Source organism: Euphorbia lathyris, chromosome 7, assembly GCF_963576675.1.
Source record: "Euphorbia lathyris chromosome 7, ddEupLath1.1, whole genome shotgun sequence".
In the NCBI taxonomy this organism is placed as follows: Eukaryota; Viridiplantae; Streptophyta; class Magnoliopsida; order Malpighiales; family Euphorbiaceae; genus Euphorbia; species Euphorbia lathyris.
In genome coordinates, this window is record NC_088916.1 from 41,941,604 (window position 1) to 41,962,177 (window position 20,574).

At 35.4% G+C, this 20,574-nt stretch overlaps 1 non-coding gene across 1 annotated transcript; it reads left to right on the forward strand.

Moving 5' to 3' along the window:
* Window positions 1-4,477: 4,477 nt before the first annotated feature.
* LOC136201628 (small nucleolar RNA R71) lies at window positions 4,478-4,584 on the forward strand. The gene has a single exon (XR_010673974.1). It is a non-coding gene; the product is annotated as a small nucleolar RNA R71 (small nucleolar RNA).
* The last annotated feature ends 15,990 nt before the right edge of the window (window positions 4,585-20,574 follow it).

Consider the following 20,574-nt stretch of genomic DNA (forward strand, 5'->3'; position numbering starts at 1 on the left):
CGGTGAGCATTCTCCAAACATCCGTGGATGTCATGTCTCTTCCAGGATGACGTTTGATTGTATCCCTCGGGGGAAAACCAAACCAAGCATGCAACTCGGGATAGCCAAAAGTGAAGATTTCGCCATCTCGACAAAAACTGAGACGTACTCGTGGTTTGTTAGTGAAACGAACGGTACAAAAGAATTCGAGTATCCAGTCGCCAATTATTGGGAACCGCATTTGGGCGAATTTTGTCCACCCTAGGCGTTCTATATATCGGCTCATGTCATCACTAATGCCAAGTTGGTTGTTAAGAAAGTCATCCATATACAACATTCCAGTGAAGAATTTATAACGGAGATTCCAATAACACCTCCCTTCATCGTGATTGAAGATAGGAAAGGGCGCCCCATATCGCTTGGATAAGTCTGGGCGTTTGTTGCTTGAGGCAGCATTGTGCCTTGAAGGTTTGTATTTGGTAGGCATGGTGTTGGTTTGAAGGAAACAAAGTTTCTGGTACTAAATGAAAAATGATGTTTTGAAGAAATCAGAAATCTGACAAAGATGAAAAGAATTGTAACAGAACTTGAATCCTCTAGGACTAATTTATAAGAGTTTTAGATGAAAAGAGGTGTTGTTTTAATCATGAAAAGGTATAAAATTACACCTTTCGGGAACGAAGAAACTTAAGGTTTCGTTTGTCAAAAGGTTCGTCGAAAGGTTTAGGATGATTCAAACTTAAATGTGCAGGAATTACGCGTGTCGGGACCGAGAATTCCGAATTCGCGGTCGCGACACGCTTGGTTTCTTACGGAAATCAAGCGTCGTAAGCCATGTCCTGATTCACGGTAGAGAATTTATTATTCTCGGTAAGTTCAGAGAAAATCTAACCTATTTAGACAAATCTGAAAAATAGAATTCTCGGCAGAGAATTGCCTGAAACTTCAATTTCATTCTAATTTCCTAAAATTAATTCCAAAATCATGAAATAAACATATTTTATGTACTTAAATCATAACATAAAGTCATCTAATCACAAAAATGGCATGTGGAAAAATAAAAATAAAAATAAAATAAAATGAACAAAAATATAAAAAGAAATAAAACAAAATAGACTGTGATCGAAAACTGAGTGATTTATACGTCAGATAATCTTGTTACGAACGGAATTTCTATTTGTGAAATATTTTCGTAATAGATTTTACATCGATTACCATTAACTTTGAAACGAATTCCGTTAGGACCTTCCAGTTCTAGAGAACCATAATCGAACGTTTTGACGACTAAATATGGTCCTATCCATCTGGACTTAAGTTTTCCTGAAAATAAACGAAGTCGTGAATTAAATAACAGCACTTTATCCCTAACATTAAAATGTTTGACTTTAATTTTGGCATCGTGCCATTTTTTCACTTTTTCTTTATAAATTTTTGCATTTTCGTAAGATAGATGGCGTAACTCATCTAACTCATTTAAGTCGAGCAAACGTTTCTTACCTGCTTGTCGTAAATCAAAGTTAAGTTCCCTAATAGCCCAATAGGCTTTATGTTCTAATTCGACTGGCAAATGACATGCCTTCCCATACACTAAGCGGTATGGAGTCATTCCTATTGGTGTTTTAAATGCAGTACGGTATGCCCATAACGCATTATTAAGTTTACAAGACCAATCTTTTCTTGAGGATGAAACTGTTTTCTCTAGAATCCATTTGAGTTCTCTATTTGATATCTCCGCCTGACCATTTGACCGAGGATGGTATGGCGTAGACACGCGGTGGCGTACTCCGTATTTTTTTATAAGTGTTTCAAAACTTCGGTTTATAAAATGAGTACCGCCATCACTAACGATGACTCTTGGACAACCAAATCTACAAAATATATCGTCAAGAAAATTAACGACAACTTTAGAATCGTTCGTCGGGGTTGCAATTGCTTCAACCCACTTTGAAACATAATCAACGGCAACTAATATGTAAGTTTTACCAAAAGAAGGGGGAAAAGGTCCCATGAAATCTATTCCCCACATATCAAAGACTTCAACTTCTAATACGGTAATGAGGGGCATCTCATCTTTCCTTCCTAGATTTCCTGTTCTTTGGCACTTATCACAACGAGTAATAAATGAACGGACGTCTTTAAACATCGTAGGCCAAAAGAAACCACATTCAAATATTCTAGCTGTTGTTTTGGTAGCTCCATTATGTCCTCCATAAGAGCTAGAATGGCATTCCGACATTATGGATTCAAATTCATTTTCACCAACGCATCTCCTAATTATCCCGTCACCACAGGTTTTGAACAAAAAAGGATCTTTCCAAAAGTATTGTTTACTGTCGAAGAAAAATTTCTTCTTTTGTTGGAAATTTAATCCTTCCGGAACAATATTGGCTGCAAGATAATTGGCAATATCCGCATACCATGGCGACATGACGGTTTTCATTTGATAGAGATGTTCATCAGGGAAATCATCTCGTATACCATTAGTCTCACCTATAGGACCGTTCTCATCTTCAAGTCTCGATAGATGATCGGCGATAAGGTTTTCTACTCCCTTTTTGTCTTTTATTTCTATATCAAATTCTGGTAACAATAAAACCCATCTAATTAGACGCGGTTTTGCATCCTTTTTAGCAAATAAATACCTTAATGCTGCATGATCAGTATAAATAATAACTTTCGAACCTAACAAGTATGACCTAAACTTATCACATGCAAAAACTACAACTAACATTTCTTTCTCAGTTGTGGTGTAGTTTAATTGTGCACCGGAGAGTGTGTGACTTGCATAATAAATGACATGAAGTTTCTTATCCTTCCTTTGACCTAAAACACATCCGACAGCTAAATCACTTGCATCACACATAATTTCAAATGGTAAATCCCAATCGGGTTTAGCAATAATAGGTGCACTGACAGTAGATTAGTGAGTGGTTTGGAGATTACAGAAAAATTCTTAATAAATCTCCTGTAAAAACCGGCATGTCCTAAAAATGATCTTACTCCCTTAACAGTAGTTGGAGGGGGTAATTTTTCTATTACTGAAGTTTTTGCTCTATCCACTTCTAATCCTTTTTCAGATATTTTGTGACCTAAAACAATTCCTTTGTCAACCATGAAATGACATTTTTCCCAGTTTAATACCAAATTTGTTTCTTCACACCTAGACAAAACTTTATCCAAGTTTTTTAGGCACGAATCAAAAGAATCTCCATAAACTGAAAAATCGTCCATAAAAACTTCCATGATATCTTCAATGAAATCATTAAAAATCGCAGTCATACAACGTTGAAATATTGCAGGTGCGTTACATAGACCAAAGGGCATTCTCCTATATGCAAATGTTCCGTAAGGACATGTGAAGGTTGTTTTATCTTGGTCATCCGGGTAAATGTATATTTGAAAGAATCCGGAGTAACCATCTAGAAAACAGTAGAAAGCATGACCAGCTATCCTTTCGATCATTTGATCAATGAAAGGTAGAGGAAAATGATCTTTCCTAGTTGCTTTATTTAGATTTCTATAATCTATACAAACCCTCCAACCAGTGGTGGTTCGTGTAGGTATTAATTCACCTTCGTCATTCCTTACAACTGTTATGCCTCCCTTTAATGTATCTTCTCTTTTTTATTTAATGTATCTTCTTTGGGCTTCGGTAAATCAGTTCCAGGTAAAGTCGAATTTCCGGGCATTTCCGGACCTAAGTATTTTTTTTCCTGAATGAAGAGTGATAGCCTTAACATGCTCTTTCGGATTTTCTTCCGTATGGCTTGGAAGACTTCCCTCTTTGCGGGATGGAATTGATTTAGCGAGTTGACCAATTTGAATCTCCAAATTATGGATGCTAGATGATTGGTTTTTAATAAGCTGATCGAATTTATTCTCGATCCGTTTAAAACCATCGTCGTGATTACTTATTTTTCCGCTCATAGCATCAATAAATTTGTCGATTTTAGAAGATAAAGTGCTAATCGTATCTCTTGATTGATTTTGATAATTAGTAGTACGATTTTGATTAGCATTAGTATTATTATTATTATCTCTCCAGTTAAAGTTAGGATGATTTCTCCACCCAGGATTATATGTATTAGAGTAAGGGTTATTATTTTGGTTTTGCCCTTGGACAAAATTTACATGTTCAATTTCACTCATACCTTCGTAATCCACATCTGTTTGGATTGGCTTACCATTAGGATCACACGGTGCCATAAACCTATCAATTTTGTGCGATAAGGCAGAAAATTGGGCTTGCAACATCGCTACTGGATCAAGATTCACTATACCTTTAACTGATGATGTTGTTGAGGATGATGGTTTTGCTAATGGTACGTGTCCACGTTCCGCGGGCCACATACTGCTGTTGATTGCCATTTCCTCCAAACGTTCTCTTGCTTGGGCAGATGTTTTCTTCATAAATAACCCTCCAGACATAGCGTCCAATGAACCTCTAGTTATAGGATTTAGTCCATTATAAAATGTTTGCATTAAAAGTTCAGCGGGCAATTGGTGGTGTGGGCATAAACGTTGGAGTTCTTTAAAACATTCCCAAGCCTCATAAAGAGTTTCATTATCATTTTGAGAAAAAGATGTTAACTCTTTAATGACTCTTGCGGTTTTTGCTAAAGGAAAAAATTTTGATAAAAATGCTTGGGCTAATTGCTCCCAAGTCTCAAATGTTGCGGCTGGCATAGAAGTTAACTACTCTTTGGCTCGATCCTTCAAAGTAAAAGGAAAAAGGCGAAGATTGATTGCTTCTGCAGTCACATTCGGTATTTTAAAAGTGTCACAAATTTCTAAGAAATTTGTCAAATGGGTATTAGGATTTTCATTAGGTAGCCCGTAAAATGTTACGTTATTTTGTAACATATTAAGCAACGCAGGCTTAATTTCAAATTGATTTGCATTAATTTGGGGTCTAACTATACTGTTTGTTACACCGGCCACTCCTGGCCTAGCGTAATCCATAAGTGTGGCCATAACTTCTGGCTCGGTAATTCTAGTTTTTATTGGGGTTTTGTTTTTCTTTTTCTTTTCTTTCTTGTTCTTTTTAAGAGTTCTTTCAATTTCTGGGTCAATAGGATCTGGTGACGTGCCTGAACTTCGAGAACTGCGCATGAACTTGAAATTTCGCACGAACCGAAACTACCTACAAAACAGAATTTGAAAAATAAATATGTTAGTAATTGAAAATAAAAAATATAAAAGTTTGAATAAGTATGAATAAACCTAGATTCGTAATAAAACACGAAAAATTTAAAATTTTGTCAAAAATTTTGGCGTTCCCCGGCAACGGCGCCAAAAACTTGTTGAGCGATTTCCGCAAGTGCACGGTATACGCTTGTAGTAATAAAAGATATCGATCCCACAGGGAACGTTTTTTGAACAAAACTTACTTATAATCGGTTAAATTTACTTTTAGGTTTATAGTATGGAAAAATCGTTTAATCGGTTTTGGTTTTGAAATTGCTAGAATGAGAATTAGATTAGAGTATGAAAACGTTAGAAAATATTCTGATTTAAGAATGAATTTGCAAGATAGGAACGTTCAGTACTTTTTAGAAAAGTAAACAGATGTATTTGTTTGCATTAAGCAAAGAAAACAACTTTAAACTTTGTACGAATTATAAAGATGAAATAAATGACGGAACCTCTAATTAATTGGCTTTGAACATGACAAAACCCTTCCGGGATAATTGCCCTTAATCAAATTAAAACTCTTTCGAGATAATAATTTGCCTAAGTGTTCAACAAAGTTTCCTTGTAAAGATTTTGAATTAAATACGTTTTAATGAAAACACCAGTAGTCACTTTAGTGGATTGGTTACCATAAGTGCTGCATAAAAATCTATTGAATAGAACGGACTTTATTAGATGAAATATAAATTGATACAAGTTTACAGAGAACATGGAGCATGGAAACATTCGACGACGTGCAAGTGAACGGGTTGTCAATCCTTTCCTTGGGTTTCGTTAGAGTTTGTCAGGCTCAGGGGCGGATCCTCTACTCAATCTTCTCGTTGAATCTTCGTAATAGAGACTGGGTCGGTCTACTACCAAAATGAAAACTAAACTGGAACAATGTCTAAATGCTACTAAACTTGTTATTATTGAATAAACAATGTGTGTACAGCATATTGCTTTTGAACAGAATCGAAATCTAACTTTGAATCACTTGATTCGGAATTTCTGCATAAATTCTATACTAATCTCTTTTTTCTACATATCTTCAACTCTCCATCAACTCTTTATTTATAGATGTTGAAGAGTCTTGATTGAAGTGTCGTGTCCGTTGTGAAGGATCGTATCTGTTGCGAAATGACGTCTTTATCCATCCGAACGATCGTGTTTCGTCGAAAACGAAAGTGTGTAACTAGGCTTCTACAAACTCCTGCTCATACCGAGAATATTAAATTCTCTACCGAGAATGGGGGAGCATCAATTGGTCTTCAAACGAAGGGAAGGAAAAGCTGACGAACGCGTGTCGCGACCGAGAATGTGGGGGCCGCGGTCGCGGCACGGAACGTTTTTCAGTTCTGCTGCTTTCGTTCGCGTCCTCGATTTGGCGTTATTAATTTTCGTCGTCTGCGACTCCTTTTGTAGGGTTTTTCTTCTATTTTCGAGCTCTTTTCGTTCCTATTTGGATTTTACCAAATATTTATGTACCTTACAAGAAAGAAACATATTCGAGAGTAAAAGCTTTCTAAACAGTTATAAATAGCATAAATTCGTAGCAATATTGATGTAATTATTGATGATATTTTAGGTATATTTTGGGCTTAACACCAAGTATCGGCCCAAAACTTCATATCAGCTCCATCCGAAACCAACTGTTCCAACCTGGCTTTCAACAAAACCGGCCCCTTGACCACACATTTCCAAAGAAAGCTCGAGTTCATCATTGCGTGAAAAATTTCCAGCCCAGTACGATTCCAGGAATACTTTCTCCATAAAATCTGATCCCAAAGTGTCCTCTCCTCTATTAACATCTGCCAACTGAGATTAGAGATTAAGGACAAATTAAAATCACGTGTAACACGAACACCAAAGCCACCCTCATTCTTAGGATGGCAGGCCGATTGCCAGTTAACTAGGTGAATCTTCCGCTGCGCATCAGAGCCTCCCCATAAAATGCGTCTGTTTAAACAATCAAGTCTACATCAAACGCTTGTTGGTAGAATGGTGGATTGCATTGCATAGGCAAGGAGAGATGCATTCACAACCTTAACCAGAGTCGCCCTTTCAACAATAGACAAACAATGATATTTCCATCCACTTAGTCAGGATTGAACCCGATCAATAATATGCTGAAAAGACTCTTTTAAGGGATGCCCATGAGAAAGATTAACCCCTAAGTACTTGCCCAAATCAGTAGTGCTTGTAATATTCAACTTGACTTCTTATCGCTCTAGGGGAATGTGACGATTCTACCAATAACAGTCTTCGCACTCATTCTATTATATGTTTAGTTGAAATTGATTTGTTTAAATTAATTCCAATAAGCATATATGGCTAGTGGCGGTAAGAATCTAATAGCTCACACACAGAATTAAGACTAGAGGACGAAATGGTAATTTTAGAGTGAGAATAGGGTTGGGTCGAAATATGTAGTGTATGGAGATTAATTGATTTATAAGATAATTATAATTTGATTATAGTTATGGATAAATTAATTAAAGGATTATAATTTTGTTAGGAAATATAAATTCTATTTTGATTAGAATTGTAGATTATAATTATGTGAATATATATATATATATATATATATATATATATATATATATATATATATAAGGATAATGTTTCTAATATTAATTAGTAAATATAATGTGATTATATCTCTAATTAAATTAGTATCCTAACATAAATGCTATTAGAATTAGAATTGTAATTATTAGTTATATTTATATTAGATATAGATATAGATAATATTAATAATTATCATTATTTATTTAATTAGTAAACCTAACATGATAAAGCTCTTAGCCTGTTAGTTGAGAGCTTACCTATAACCCTAGAAGTCATGGATTCGAATCACATGGGGTGGGACCGGGTTGAGGGTTTCCTCATATGTCAACATGCAATCAAAATCTCCAATAATACACTATGGTAGCTCTGAAGAACTAGCCACCCACCCTAATAGATACCACGACTCCATGTGCCTTTTTTTATCCATATATCTATAAAATCCAACCAATCGCCAGTCACCTCCGATAACATTCCTAATAGTTGCCTCTATATGATGTTCCGAGAAAGAATTTATCGTAAGTCCAATAGACCCTTTCCACAACATTGCCCCCCACTATGTCACCAAGCATCAACTACAAAGCATCCATCAAACATAAATTGTCGTCGTAGTCCTCCAATCTGACTCTTGTCCACCAATGTTCCAATAAGGAATACCACCATTGGCTTGTGATTTTTTATAAGCTCACCCAGTATACAAAATGCCTAGGGGTTGCCGAAACTCAGACAGTTCCAACTTAGGTAACTCATAATGCCCGACGAGTCTGCTCTGCAGACCACACCGTTCATGTCTCCTTAGTACTCAATTTATCCTTGCTTGTCAAAGAAGCAACTGGTACTGTACCTTCCGTAGCCCCCACACTTCCTCTCTCCTCACGCCTTCGTTTCCTATCCTCCTGAAACTCTAGAACGTCACCTTTGCCCAATGCCATATCTTCCTTGTTTCGGGTTTCTACTGATTTGCTAGCAACCTTCGTACCCGTCAGCCCACTCCCTGGTCTCCCTGATGAACCACATGTCTCCCCTCCTAGCGCACGTAACCATCGCGAGACATGTTGCATGATATTAATTCATGCACACAGGAGCAATTAACCATGCACCTCATTCACGTTTAAGGTCCACAGTGTGCGGACTAAACATTCGATCACAAAATCGTTCAGTATGTCCCAGGATCCCACAAATAAAACAGTTGTTGCCGTCCATATTTAGAGCTTATTGTTGTCACCTCTTTCTCAGCCCTCTTGGCCTTCTCGACTCTCTTCAATGGCTTCTAAATGTCCAATGCAACTCGGATTCGCATGAAACTCAACCTCGAATAGTTCATATTATTCATCGTGTCATCTCCAATCCCCTTTGCCATATATCCCAATGGAAGGTCATATATTTGGACCCATATGTCAACTGTATCAAACGTAACTTGATCCGGACGGATACCAAGCTTCAGCTCCTTTAGAACAAGCATCTTATTATCAAATGACCAAGGGCCTCCATCCACCGATCCACCTCATGATATAAATCAAAAGTAAACATGTTGAGTCAATATCCACAATCAACACTCCTTTTTCGGCATCCATATATATGTCAATCTAGTTTTCTTCGTTGTAAAGTTAACAGGCCTCTTAAATAGGAAGCTTCCTACTAGTGCATACTAGCATGTTTGTGTATTTGCCCCGCATCGATAGGAAAGGTTATAGTCTCTGCCTTCCGCAGTCAATCATTAAAACGGATCCGCATTGGTAATGGTTAAATGACATATATTAAAAACTGTTTGGAGTATATAATTGTAGTTCATATTTATTATATTATAGTATTTTTATAATTTTAATTAATATTTAAAGTCATTTCAGAAGATGTATAATTTTATTTTAATTTTTAATGAATGTTTTGTTATGTTAAAGTCTTAATAGAATTGCGTTATTATAAAAAAAAATAAGAATGAAGTAGTAACCTGTAATGATTAAGGTGGCATTATTGGGGTAATGGTCAACACATATGACTTCCAAGTTGGAATTTTGTGTGTCAAAGATGAACCGAAGAATTTAATTTCCATATAGTCTATATTGGCTGGCTGTCGTTTTCGGATGATTTAGGGTACCTATGCTGTCGTTTGGCGCTACGTCCTTATCCAGTTCCAGAAACGACTATGAGTATGCATGTTTAAGACCATTTTTAAATCACATTTCCTTATTAAGTAAAATGCTCTTCATATGTTGGTGCTGCTTGAAAATAATAACTCATATCTTTGGAAGTAAGATTTTAAAAGGAGGGTAAAAGAGAAAATTGATTAACTTTTACTACTTTAGAAATAACTGAAAGATACCTATTAATAATGAGTAGTTTTCTATGTGTTTGCATATGATTGGTTCATATTCTGTAATGTTTTTGTGTATGTTTCCTTTATACTGTAAATTAAATTAGGAGCGCTTTTTAAAGATTAGAAGTGTATCTTTAAATCTGATCATGTGATTGAAACACATATTTATATGAGATATCTGATAAAGGCTATGGTTACATTGTTTTTGACAAAGTAACTCTTACTTTGTGTGTTTTCACCACTGGATGAATCTTATACTCCACCATCCAATGGTGAAAATAACCAAGTAAGACTTACTTTGTCAAAAACAAAGTAACCATAGAAGACACCTAAGATATCTTATTGGTTCATGTGGCCAATATTTTATTTAATATGATATAAAAAATCATACCATTTGAATTTTGAAAGTAAATTTAGTTTAAAATTTGAATAAGATTATAAAAAAAAATGGCAATTTTGAAAAGAAATGGATAGTGATGAGGTGGTAAATGAGGAACAATTATAAGCTGAGGACAATTTGCATCCTAATTAATGTATAAAATTATCCATAAGTATCCGATGATAAATTGGGAGTCAGCATGAAGTTGACCACATTAATAAAGTTTGGATTTTGTTTCCCTTTTTTTGGGTTGCATTAATTAGCACCGGAGACGAGTTGGTCTTCAACTTCTTCTTTTTTTGACTTGAAACTTCAATTTATTTGCATAAAAGAGAACAAGGACTACCTATATTATATAGCTACATTTACCACATCATTCCAACCTAATTTTATTTCTATAGTTCCCATGGGATATATATACACATCAATTCTAACGTTAACGCTAGCAGGTCAAAATTTACCAAATCTGCTACTCAATCCCTATATGGGAAGAATTTTTTTATTATATATGATGGCTACTGTGTTTTTTTTAAATTGAATTAATTTATTTACTTTGTAAACTAGTATTAATTTAAATAATTATGGCTCTATGTGAAAAATGAGATAAGAGGCTCTTAATAATTAAAAAAAAAAGTATTTGGTCCATTTTAAACCTGAATATATATTATAACTATATTTATAATAATAAAAAATAATACATATAGTAAAAAATAATAATTTGGGCCTATTTTGGCTATGAGTTTTGGGCGGCTACACTTCTGGCTTATACCCAGGCTCGGCTCTAGTATATAATTAAGTCATAATAATTAAGAAAAAAATAGAATTTTAGTATAAAAATTTAGAAAAAAAATATTAAGGATAAATTAATTATTTTAATAGTTTAATTAATATTTCTTTGGTATATATGAAAAAATCCTAAATGACATAAAAATCGAATAGAAAAAGTAGTAATACTAGTAATAGTTTATATAACGTTGTTTTCGGTGAAGAAAAAGTAACGAGGGATTCAAAAATACAACATCACTATTCCTACCTACATCCTATCACATAGAACCATCTCACTCAACTTAAACAAAACGTATCATTGTAATCTCAATGATAACTAACTGATTTTCCTTCCATATGTACATCAACCAATATACAACAACTCACATCATTTGTGATGGTTTCTTCATTCCCTTAAGCCATCTCCAAGGGTTCTCTAAACTTAGAGAACCCTTGGAAAATCCAGCTCCAATGGAGCTGGATTTGCTTGCGGCATTTTTGCCACAAGCAAAGATATATTATTTTTTTTTTTTTTTAAAATCCTTTTGTTTTACTATTATTTAATTCAATTTTATTTTTTTTATTAATCTTAATTATTAAATGTTTTGTTTAGTTTTATATAGTATTTATTTTATATAATATTTGTTTTAAATATTTTTTATTTTAAATATTAATTTCATGTATATTTATTTTTTGTACATGTATATTTATTATTTAGATATTATTTTTTAGACGTATTCATGTTATTTAATTGCTAATTGTAGTGTTATTTGATTTTTTATTGTGTTGTACATTTAAATATTAAATTATAATTATAAAAACACTAAATATTACATAAATTATAAAAACATTTAAATATTACACGAATCATAAAAGCGTTACACGAATTATAAAAACATTACACGAATTATAAAAACATTACATGAATTAGAAAAACATTACACGAATTAGAAAAAACGAAAACAAACTAGAAAAACAACAAAGACAACATACTACTCAATAAGGTCCTAAATCATTTCCACTTCCACCAAGATTGTTGAAAAACCCGGAAAATTTGAAATCAGCTAAGGTAGGTGGTGGTTGTGATTGAGTATCTTGCGTTGCCGCCAATCTTCTTGCATAAATATCATTTAGTTTAAAATAAAAATATTAAATTATAAAACATGAGAAAAATTAATAAATGGATATATTTTGATTAATAATATAAAGAATATAAATGTTATGTTTATTCAAAAAAAAATTGTTATGTGAAAATTGAATATAATAATAATAAAAGTTTTAAAGAGTGGGTAAAATAGAGTATATAGTTGGAGAACTTTCACTGTAGCAACTCTATATTTAAAGATAGAGTAGAGAAAAATGAAGATAGAGTATGCTAAATAGAGAACACGGTTGGAGATGGCCTTAATGCAAGGAAGCCAACTGACAGGTCATCGATATAATTATATCATTACTCGCCAATCGTCTACATAGACACATCTATACCGTTAGATAATAATGATGTACTGTAAGTTGTTAGATTCTTAAGCTCGCTTTTATTATGGGTGTTGCTATTTACCGCCCTCAAATTACTTATCGCCACTCCCATTTGGACAATTTTACCCTTTTCATAAAAAAAATTTTAAAATTTTGAATTTAAAAAAATGCAAAATTTGGCCTAGTCGGATCCGCCTAGCCAATAGGCTGGGTGGGTGCTGGATCCGTCCAGAAAAACAATAAATTGTTCCATTTTTTGTGATGAAAATGCATTCACTTTTTTGTGACGAAAAATATAAAATCGTCACAAAAAATATGCATTATTTTTATGATTTTTTGACTAAAAAACGTAAATTTTAATGTTTACAACTCGTAATCATCCATTTCCGGAGTTTAGGTTGTCACACATTAATTATTTTCATAATTTCAATTATTATTGTTTGAGTTTGTGATTTTGGAGAGAGAATTTTTAGTTTTTAATCAAAATTATGAGGAGGATAAAAATGTCCAAATGGAAGCGGTAACTAGTAAAAGAGGCGGTATTTAGCAATTCACTTTATTTTTCCTTCTCTTCTTTTCTATTTATAGATGTAACAATATATAAATTAAATCAATTGAGATAATATCTTATTCTCACAAATTCAATTCTTCCTGCATTTTTATGATTGTATCAGAGCACGCTTAGTGTAAGGGGGGAGTTTGGCCATAGGCAAACTCAACCCCAAGCATTGGCAAAGCTACGATAAGGTTTCGCCATGGAGTGGAGAATGAGACATATCAAGGTACGCTGATGGAAGAGACAGAGTTGGTATAAGGAACATTATAGGGGACAGGGACTACCTTGGCGTTGGATCTCCACCACCCCATAGATCAGTAGTCAGGACTGGCTTAAGCGATCCACTCTCGTCCATTAAGGACAGGAGAGTCGGGCATACGTCCTTCGTGAAAGGAGGTGGATGTCTCCATAAAGGGGAACTCTATGGACATTATAGGGCCGCCGAGAGCCCATAATGCGTGCCCATTCTAGGGCGGGGTTTAATCACATGGAGACCCTCCGGGACGGAATACCGACAGACGTATTGACGGGACACTTAAAGGGAATAGACCCCTTCGGTAGGAGTTGGCTGGCAGAGATTAGGGAAAGTCGAGGCGCCATACGGGATTTTGGCCTGGCCCCGTGACACTTAGCTCACTTATCTATTTCATAAATTACTCAAAGCTTTATAGCAATGACAGCCGTTAAAGTTCCTCAAGTAGATGACACTCTAGGAAGCCCTTCTTTCCTTCATATAAATGAAGCACCATGACTGAATCTAGTCTCCCAAATACTGAGTGAACCAAATTACCATCAACGGTCCAGATTAGTGAAGGTTGCCTTTATGTCCAAAAATAAATTTCATTTCTTGATGGTACAATCCAAGTACCTGCAACATAAAATCCAATGTTCTCTACATGGTAGAGATGCAATAATATGGTAAAGTCTTTGATCATGCTCGTAGTATCTCAGCTAATTGGCAAGAGTATTATCTGGATTGAAAAAGCTTCAGAGGCATGGACATATCTTAGAGACACGTTGTCATTGTCATAAGGTGATTCACTAAGGATCTCAGAATTGAATAAGGAAATACACAATTATAAGCAGGGACAACTTGGAGTAACTAAGTATTATACAAGTTTAAAGATTTTTTATGATGAACTAATGAATCTAAGAACCTTACCCAAATATAGTTGCAATCGTGCATGCAATTGTGGTGCCTTTCGCACACTCAGAGAATAGCTACATGAGGATCAGGTAATTACTTTTCTCCAAGGTGTAAATGATCAGTATAACACTGAATGTTTTCAAATACTGCTTATAAAACTATTTCCATCTCTCAATAATGTATATGCATTAACTATGCAATATGAGAGGCAGATTCATCACACAACTACCAGAATCACCAAAATAGACTCCACATCGTTTGTTGGTTTTATAAATTCCTAGCAAGGATATAACAGAAACACAAACACCAATTCTAACCCCCAAAGGAAATTCAAAGGCCTATTGATAGGGACGTTTTGTCCCTATCTTTTTAGGGTGATTCACGGTCTATTTTGAGCTAATAATTAAGTTTAATACCTAAAAACAAGTGTGTTCCATTTAATCACTAGAAAAATAATAAAATATGTACTCTTGATAATTAGTAGGATGTCATTCAAAGCCTATACAAGTGACTGTAATAATAAATAAGTTGTCATCGTAACACGAGTAATATGACAGCGTACCAATAGGCTTATGTCATGTGAGATTCCTTTACATGACAGAATTCAATCGTTATCACACAGCAGTGAATCCCATGATAGTTTTATTTACGGGACGACGGTTTTAAACCATCGTCTGAAGGGTTTATCGGCATAATGTGTCCACCATCGACAGTTCCAGTACCAGCTTTTCATCCTCATCTAAGCTTAGTGATAGGCTTGTAAAATCCTCCTACATGAAAGCCACAAAAAGAAACTAGGGTTTACAATTTTCACAAAGAAAAAACATACGGACGACTTGCGAGAGACTAATCTTTTAACATAAAAATTAGAAGACATTTGAGTGAGGTGGATTGGAGACGATCTATAGACTAATCTTTTTTGTTTTTTTGAAATTCATAAAACATTCTTAAACATTCACGTGTTGAATATTGTGTAGGGTGAAAATAATTGTATCTCTTTAGTATTTTTCCTGACCGGAATAGAAATAGAAATATAATAAGGAAAAGTAAGAAACATATGTCAAGGAGAAGAAAAGTTTGTGAATCTAAATGAAAATTCTCCACCTAACCATAAACTTGGATATACTTGTCGACATTTGAGATCTTCATTCACCATATCATATGTGAACGAATTTCATAAATCTTTTGATTCTGTTTATTGTACATGCTAGTCAAATCAAAGAAATTATGACCGAATACTCATTAACTAAGATTATGCATTACAGTGTACCAAAAAACATTACATATAATTTATTTGTATTTTTGGAATGTATGCCCAAAATTCTATTATGATTATGGTTTATTAGATATTATTACAAAAAAAAAAACAAAAATAAACTTTGTGGTTTGGGTTATTTTCAAGCATAAACTACGTAGTTTAAAAGTTTGCAAACTAGCACATTGTGGTTCATTCCGTTAGAAAAGACAGTATAAACTGACTAACGGTGTTAAAAAAGTTGAAAGTAAAATGGTAAGCAGGGGCGGAGACATGGAGGGGCACGGGAGGTCCGGGGCCCTCCGGCCGCACCATGGTCACGAGATGCTTCTTGACAAAGAGAAAACAAATATATTTGAAGTGATCATTTACAAGGAAAAAGTCATTTTATGTGACATAACACTTTGGTCAATTTATTAGAAAACTCTTAGTCGGTTCCTTTGTAATTGTTTGAAATAATTTCTCACTCAGTTTTTTATTTTATGAGTGTAAAATCTATTTTTATAGGTATTTTTAGAAAGAGAAAATAGATGAAGAGTGAGTATGTTTAGAGAGCGAATGAAAATAAATTAAAGAGATATGTGAGAGAAAGATGAGATTGTGAATTTGATATTTTGTTTTTGTTTTGGGGTTTGTTTGTGATAATTAGATAATAAGAAAGTTAATTTATAAAATAAACAAATATAAAAATAAAATAGCTCTTTACCATTTGACTTTTGACTTTTTTTTTAACACCGTTAGTCAGTTTGGACTGACTTTGCTAACGGAACCACAAGGTACCAGCTTGCAAACTTTTTAAACCACGTAGTTTATGTTTGAAAATGACTCAAACCATATGGTTTATTTTTATACTTTTTCCTAAAAAAATGTGATAATGACCAATTAAGATTGGCTTTAGTGGTTAAGGGCTTCAAGTCACTTAAACTAGGTCTCAAGTTTGAGTCCTAGCGTACGCAGAAAGCTCTAATTGGGAGATGATCCACCATAAAGGGTGCTTGACGAGCCTATTTCCGAGAAATCGGACAAACTATCAAAAAAAGGGGTTGGCTTGAGTGGTTAAGGGCCTCGAGTCACTTAAGCTAGTGATATCAGGTTTGAGTCCTAATGTATGCCAAAAACTTTAAGGGAGAAGATCAACCAAAAGGGTGCCTGGTTTAAAGGGGGAGTTCGATCATAGGCAAACTCAACCCCAAGCACTCTGATGGTAGAGGTCTAGTTGGTATAAGGAACACTATAGGGGGACAGGGACTACCCTTACCAAAAACTTTAATTGGGAGAGGATCCACCAAAAGGGTTCCTGATTTTAAGGAGGGGGAGTTCGATACTGGCAAACTCGTTGACGGGACCCTTAAAGGGGATAGACCCTTCGATACGAGGACGAGACTTGTTCTTGACAATGCATGGGGTTTTGGCTTGGCTCTGACCTGGCCCCATGACATTTGGTATCAGAGTCTAAACTAAGTAAAGGCCTTGCGAAGTGGGCGGTGGTGCCTTAACCAAGAAAGCTCTTTGCAAGGTGGACGGACGAGTTTTAACTAAACGAGTTCTTCATGGTGTGAGTGTGCCAGCTTTAACTAAGCGAGTTCTTTACGGTGTAAGCGAACATGGCTTTAACTAAGCGAGTCCTTAGTGACTTGGTCTAGTGATACTAAAGATCCTAAATTTTTCCCCTAACGAATTGACTTATGCAAATTTACGATGATTTTCCTAAAAATGTTTTGTGATGCTTTTCGATTTGATTAAAGCTCGTTGTTTTCCAGGGGCTGTTGTTGCGAGACAATATTTTGTGATGCTTTTCAGTTTGATTAAAGCTCGTTATTTACCAGGGTCGTTGTTACGAGACTTTTACCCAGTGTGTGGGAGTGTGGAAATAGCAAAAAGGAACTGAGATTACTAATGTATGTGAAGGTTAGAAAGTGAATTCATACTCCCCTAGTGTTGTAGGCGATGGAATTCTACAAGATTCAATCCCTTTAAAGGGGGAGAATTCGTAGTTGATTTTTCCAGAATTCGATGCTCATGTGAAATAGCACAAAGATGATCTATCAAATTAATGGATGCCTCATCCAAATCATTGAGGAGTAGGTTGTACTTGAATCATTTTAATTCGGTTAGACATTGCTTGTCCTCTTCCATGAGTCGAGAAAAGTCAGGCGAAAATTGGGGCTTGTGCGAAGGATCACATGAATGAACTGTTGAATTCTTGGTTTGGCGATGTAGGATTATCGAGGTATAATCTGAATTTCGCCCTATATGGATTCAGTAAAAAAATGTGTGTGCCTTCTCATGAGTCAGGAAAAACTCATTATCGAGTTACTCTTGGATTACGTGGACATTGTCCATCGTATGAAAACAGGCCCTTATGCGGAGAATTGTGGGAATTCTTAGGCATGTTGGCTTAGTCTATCATGGCAAAGGTAGACATCAGAAGTAATTTTGGATATCGGGTGGGAAACATCCGATTGAGAAATTTGGTGGCCATGATTGGCCTTATGTGGGAAAAATTATGGAAGTTATTATTTGGCTGAAGAAGGTTAACGTGCGGAAAATTCATGTAACCCAGAGTTGGCCTATGAGGATGACCGACGCGTTGATGAAAAAAAGGTTGTGATCACTCGTGAAAATTATTGGCAGAGGCCATTTTGAGAAATTATTGGCAGAGGCCAACTGAAGAAATATTCTGGCAGAGGCCATTGTGAAAAGAATGATATTTTGGGTTGAGATAACCGAGGGTCGTAGATGCCCTTGGAGACTTCCTTGGGTGGAGATAAATGTTCTAATTGCTATAAATGTATAGAGGGGACGCCTAAAATAATTCATAGGCTTTGATCCTTGCTTATAATGAGCTTTGTGGGGGGACGCCCAAAACAACTCATGTACAAGATGGACTTACTTTTTGTGCAGGTACTCCAAGAAGCTTGAGAAAAGTGGGGAGTTTCAACGGTAAAAGAGTGGGGATCCCACTAAGAGGAATGAAGCGTGCGAAATCATTCAAACTCTGCAGCGAACACTAAGGAGCCTAAAATTTGTCCAAGCAAAAGGCAAATCAAAATGATGACATGAGCAAACGGGAATGACGGTTAACAAGTCGGCGAGCAAGGGTTTCTAGAAAAATGTGGACATGTCCATCCAAAGTAGAGGTGTTGCTCATAGGATTAAATCTGGTTGGTCGGAGTGGAAGAGTGCTACGGGTTTCCTTTGTGACCCTGACATGCCTAATAGATTGAAGGGAAAATTCTACCGCACGGCAATTAGACCTGCATTATTATATGGTACATGGTGTTGGACGTGAAACACTGTCACATTCATAAGATGTCAGTGGCGGAGATGCGTATGTTAAGATGGATGTGTGGTCATACGAGAAAGGAACGAGTGAGTAATGAAATAATTAGGACAAAAGTAGGAGTTACATCTATTGAGAATAAAATGAGAGAAAACCGACTAAGGTGGTTTGTCCATGTAAGACGAAGAGCGTTTGATGCACCGGTTAGGAGGACTAAAGAGTGGCAAAGGGATGTAATGGTGAGGGGTAGGGGAAGACCTAAGCAAACTTGGAAGAGGGTGATCGAGAGTGATATGAGTTTATTGGGGATTGAGGAAAATATGGTAGTGGATAGGACGGAGTGGAAAGAGAGAATTTATGTCGCTGACATGACTTGATTTCACAGTTTTATATGATGGTTCATGTTAGCCGATCCTGAATCATTTCAGGACTAAGGCTTTGTTGTTGGTGTTGTAATAAGTGGCATTCTACTAGTGAGCTGAAACATGCGACAAACAAAGAGATCCTATCCGAACCCATGAAGGAAAAGATCAGCGAAACAAGCGCATGATCAAAGTTGAAGGAGGAAGATTCAAAACCATTGATGGAAAAACACCGGGGGTTTTGATGTTGGATTTTAATGTTGGGTTTCAACTTCAAACTCATTTTGAAAGAGAAGGGGAAGCAACCCAATGCAGAAGTTGGAGACAAACAAAGGCAGGAAATAAGCAGAAAACAAAAGGATTCCGAATAGCAAATATTTGTCAAACAACTGGTGTTGCAGTTCTACCTAATTTTGGTAAATCCAAATATTTAAATACTTGATCAATCACGTAAGTGGGCTTACCTTTGTATCATGAATACTAATTGACATATTATTTTCTTGATGTTTGATTTTCAGTGTGAATGTTGGTATGGATGCATAAAATGTATTTTGAGTACCAACATTCTCCTTTTCTTTAAATTGTGAATACTATGGTATTTCCTTTTGTTTATTTTGCAAGGTGAAAATTTGAAAGAGAAAATAAGGGTGAAAGCATTGCGAATATGAACAGGAAGAATCTGAAGCAAACATCGACTAGTTGAAGTTTGTGAGGAATTTGTTTGGCTAGTTGACATCAATGGTCTTTGTCGACATACTAAACCCCTTTCTCTCGATCATCGAGGACGGCGCTCCTCCAATGGTGGAGCGTACATTAGGAGGAATTTGACCTGTATAGACCCCCTGTGATATATTATGGAGATATATTGAAGGGCGTGAATTAGAAGAAAAATGAGATGAAAACCGACAAACACATTAATAGGATATTTAAAAGGAATAGACCTCTTCAGTAGGAATTAGTTGGCTAAGACTTGGAGAAGTCATGGTGATGCACGAAGTTTTGACCTGACTCAGACCTGGTCTCGTAACACCTGACGAGCCTCGAATTCAATAATCGAAAAATTTTAAAAAAAATTGTGATAAGATTATAATTTTTTTAGACAAATCAATTGTTGATGAATTGGCGTATAATTTTATTTTATTTTATTTTTACATTGATTGAGTACATTACAAGTGATATAATATAGAAGTTGTTGACAGTTTGAATAAATTAAAACATTTATGGTCCGGAGATGGCAAAAATAATACGTATTGTATTGTGTGGAAGAGATATATTTATGTATGTATATGAGTAAATGATGATAAATGTAGAAAAAGAA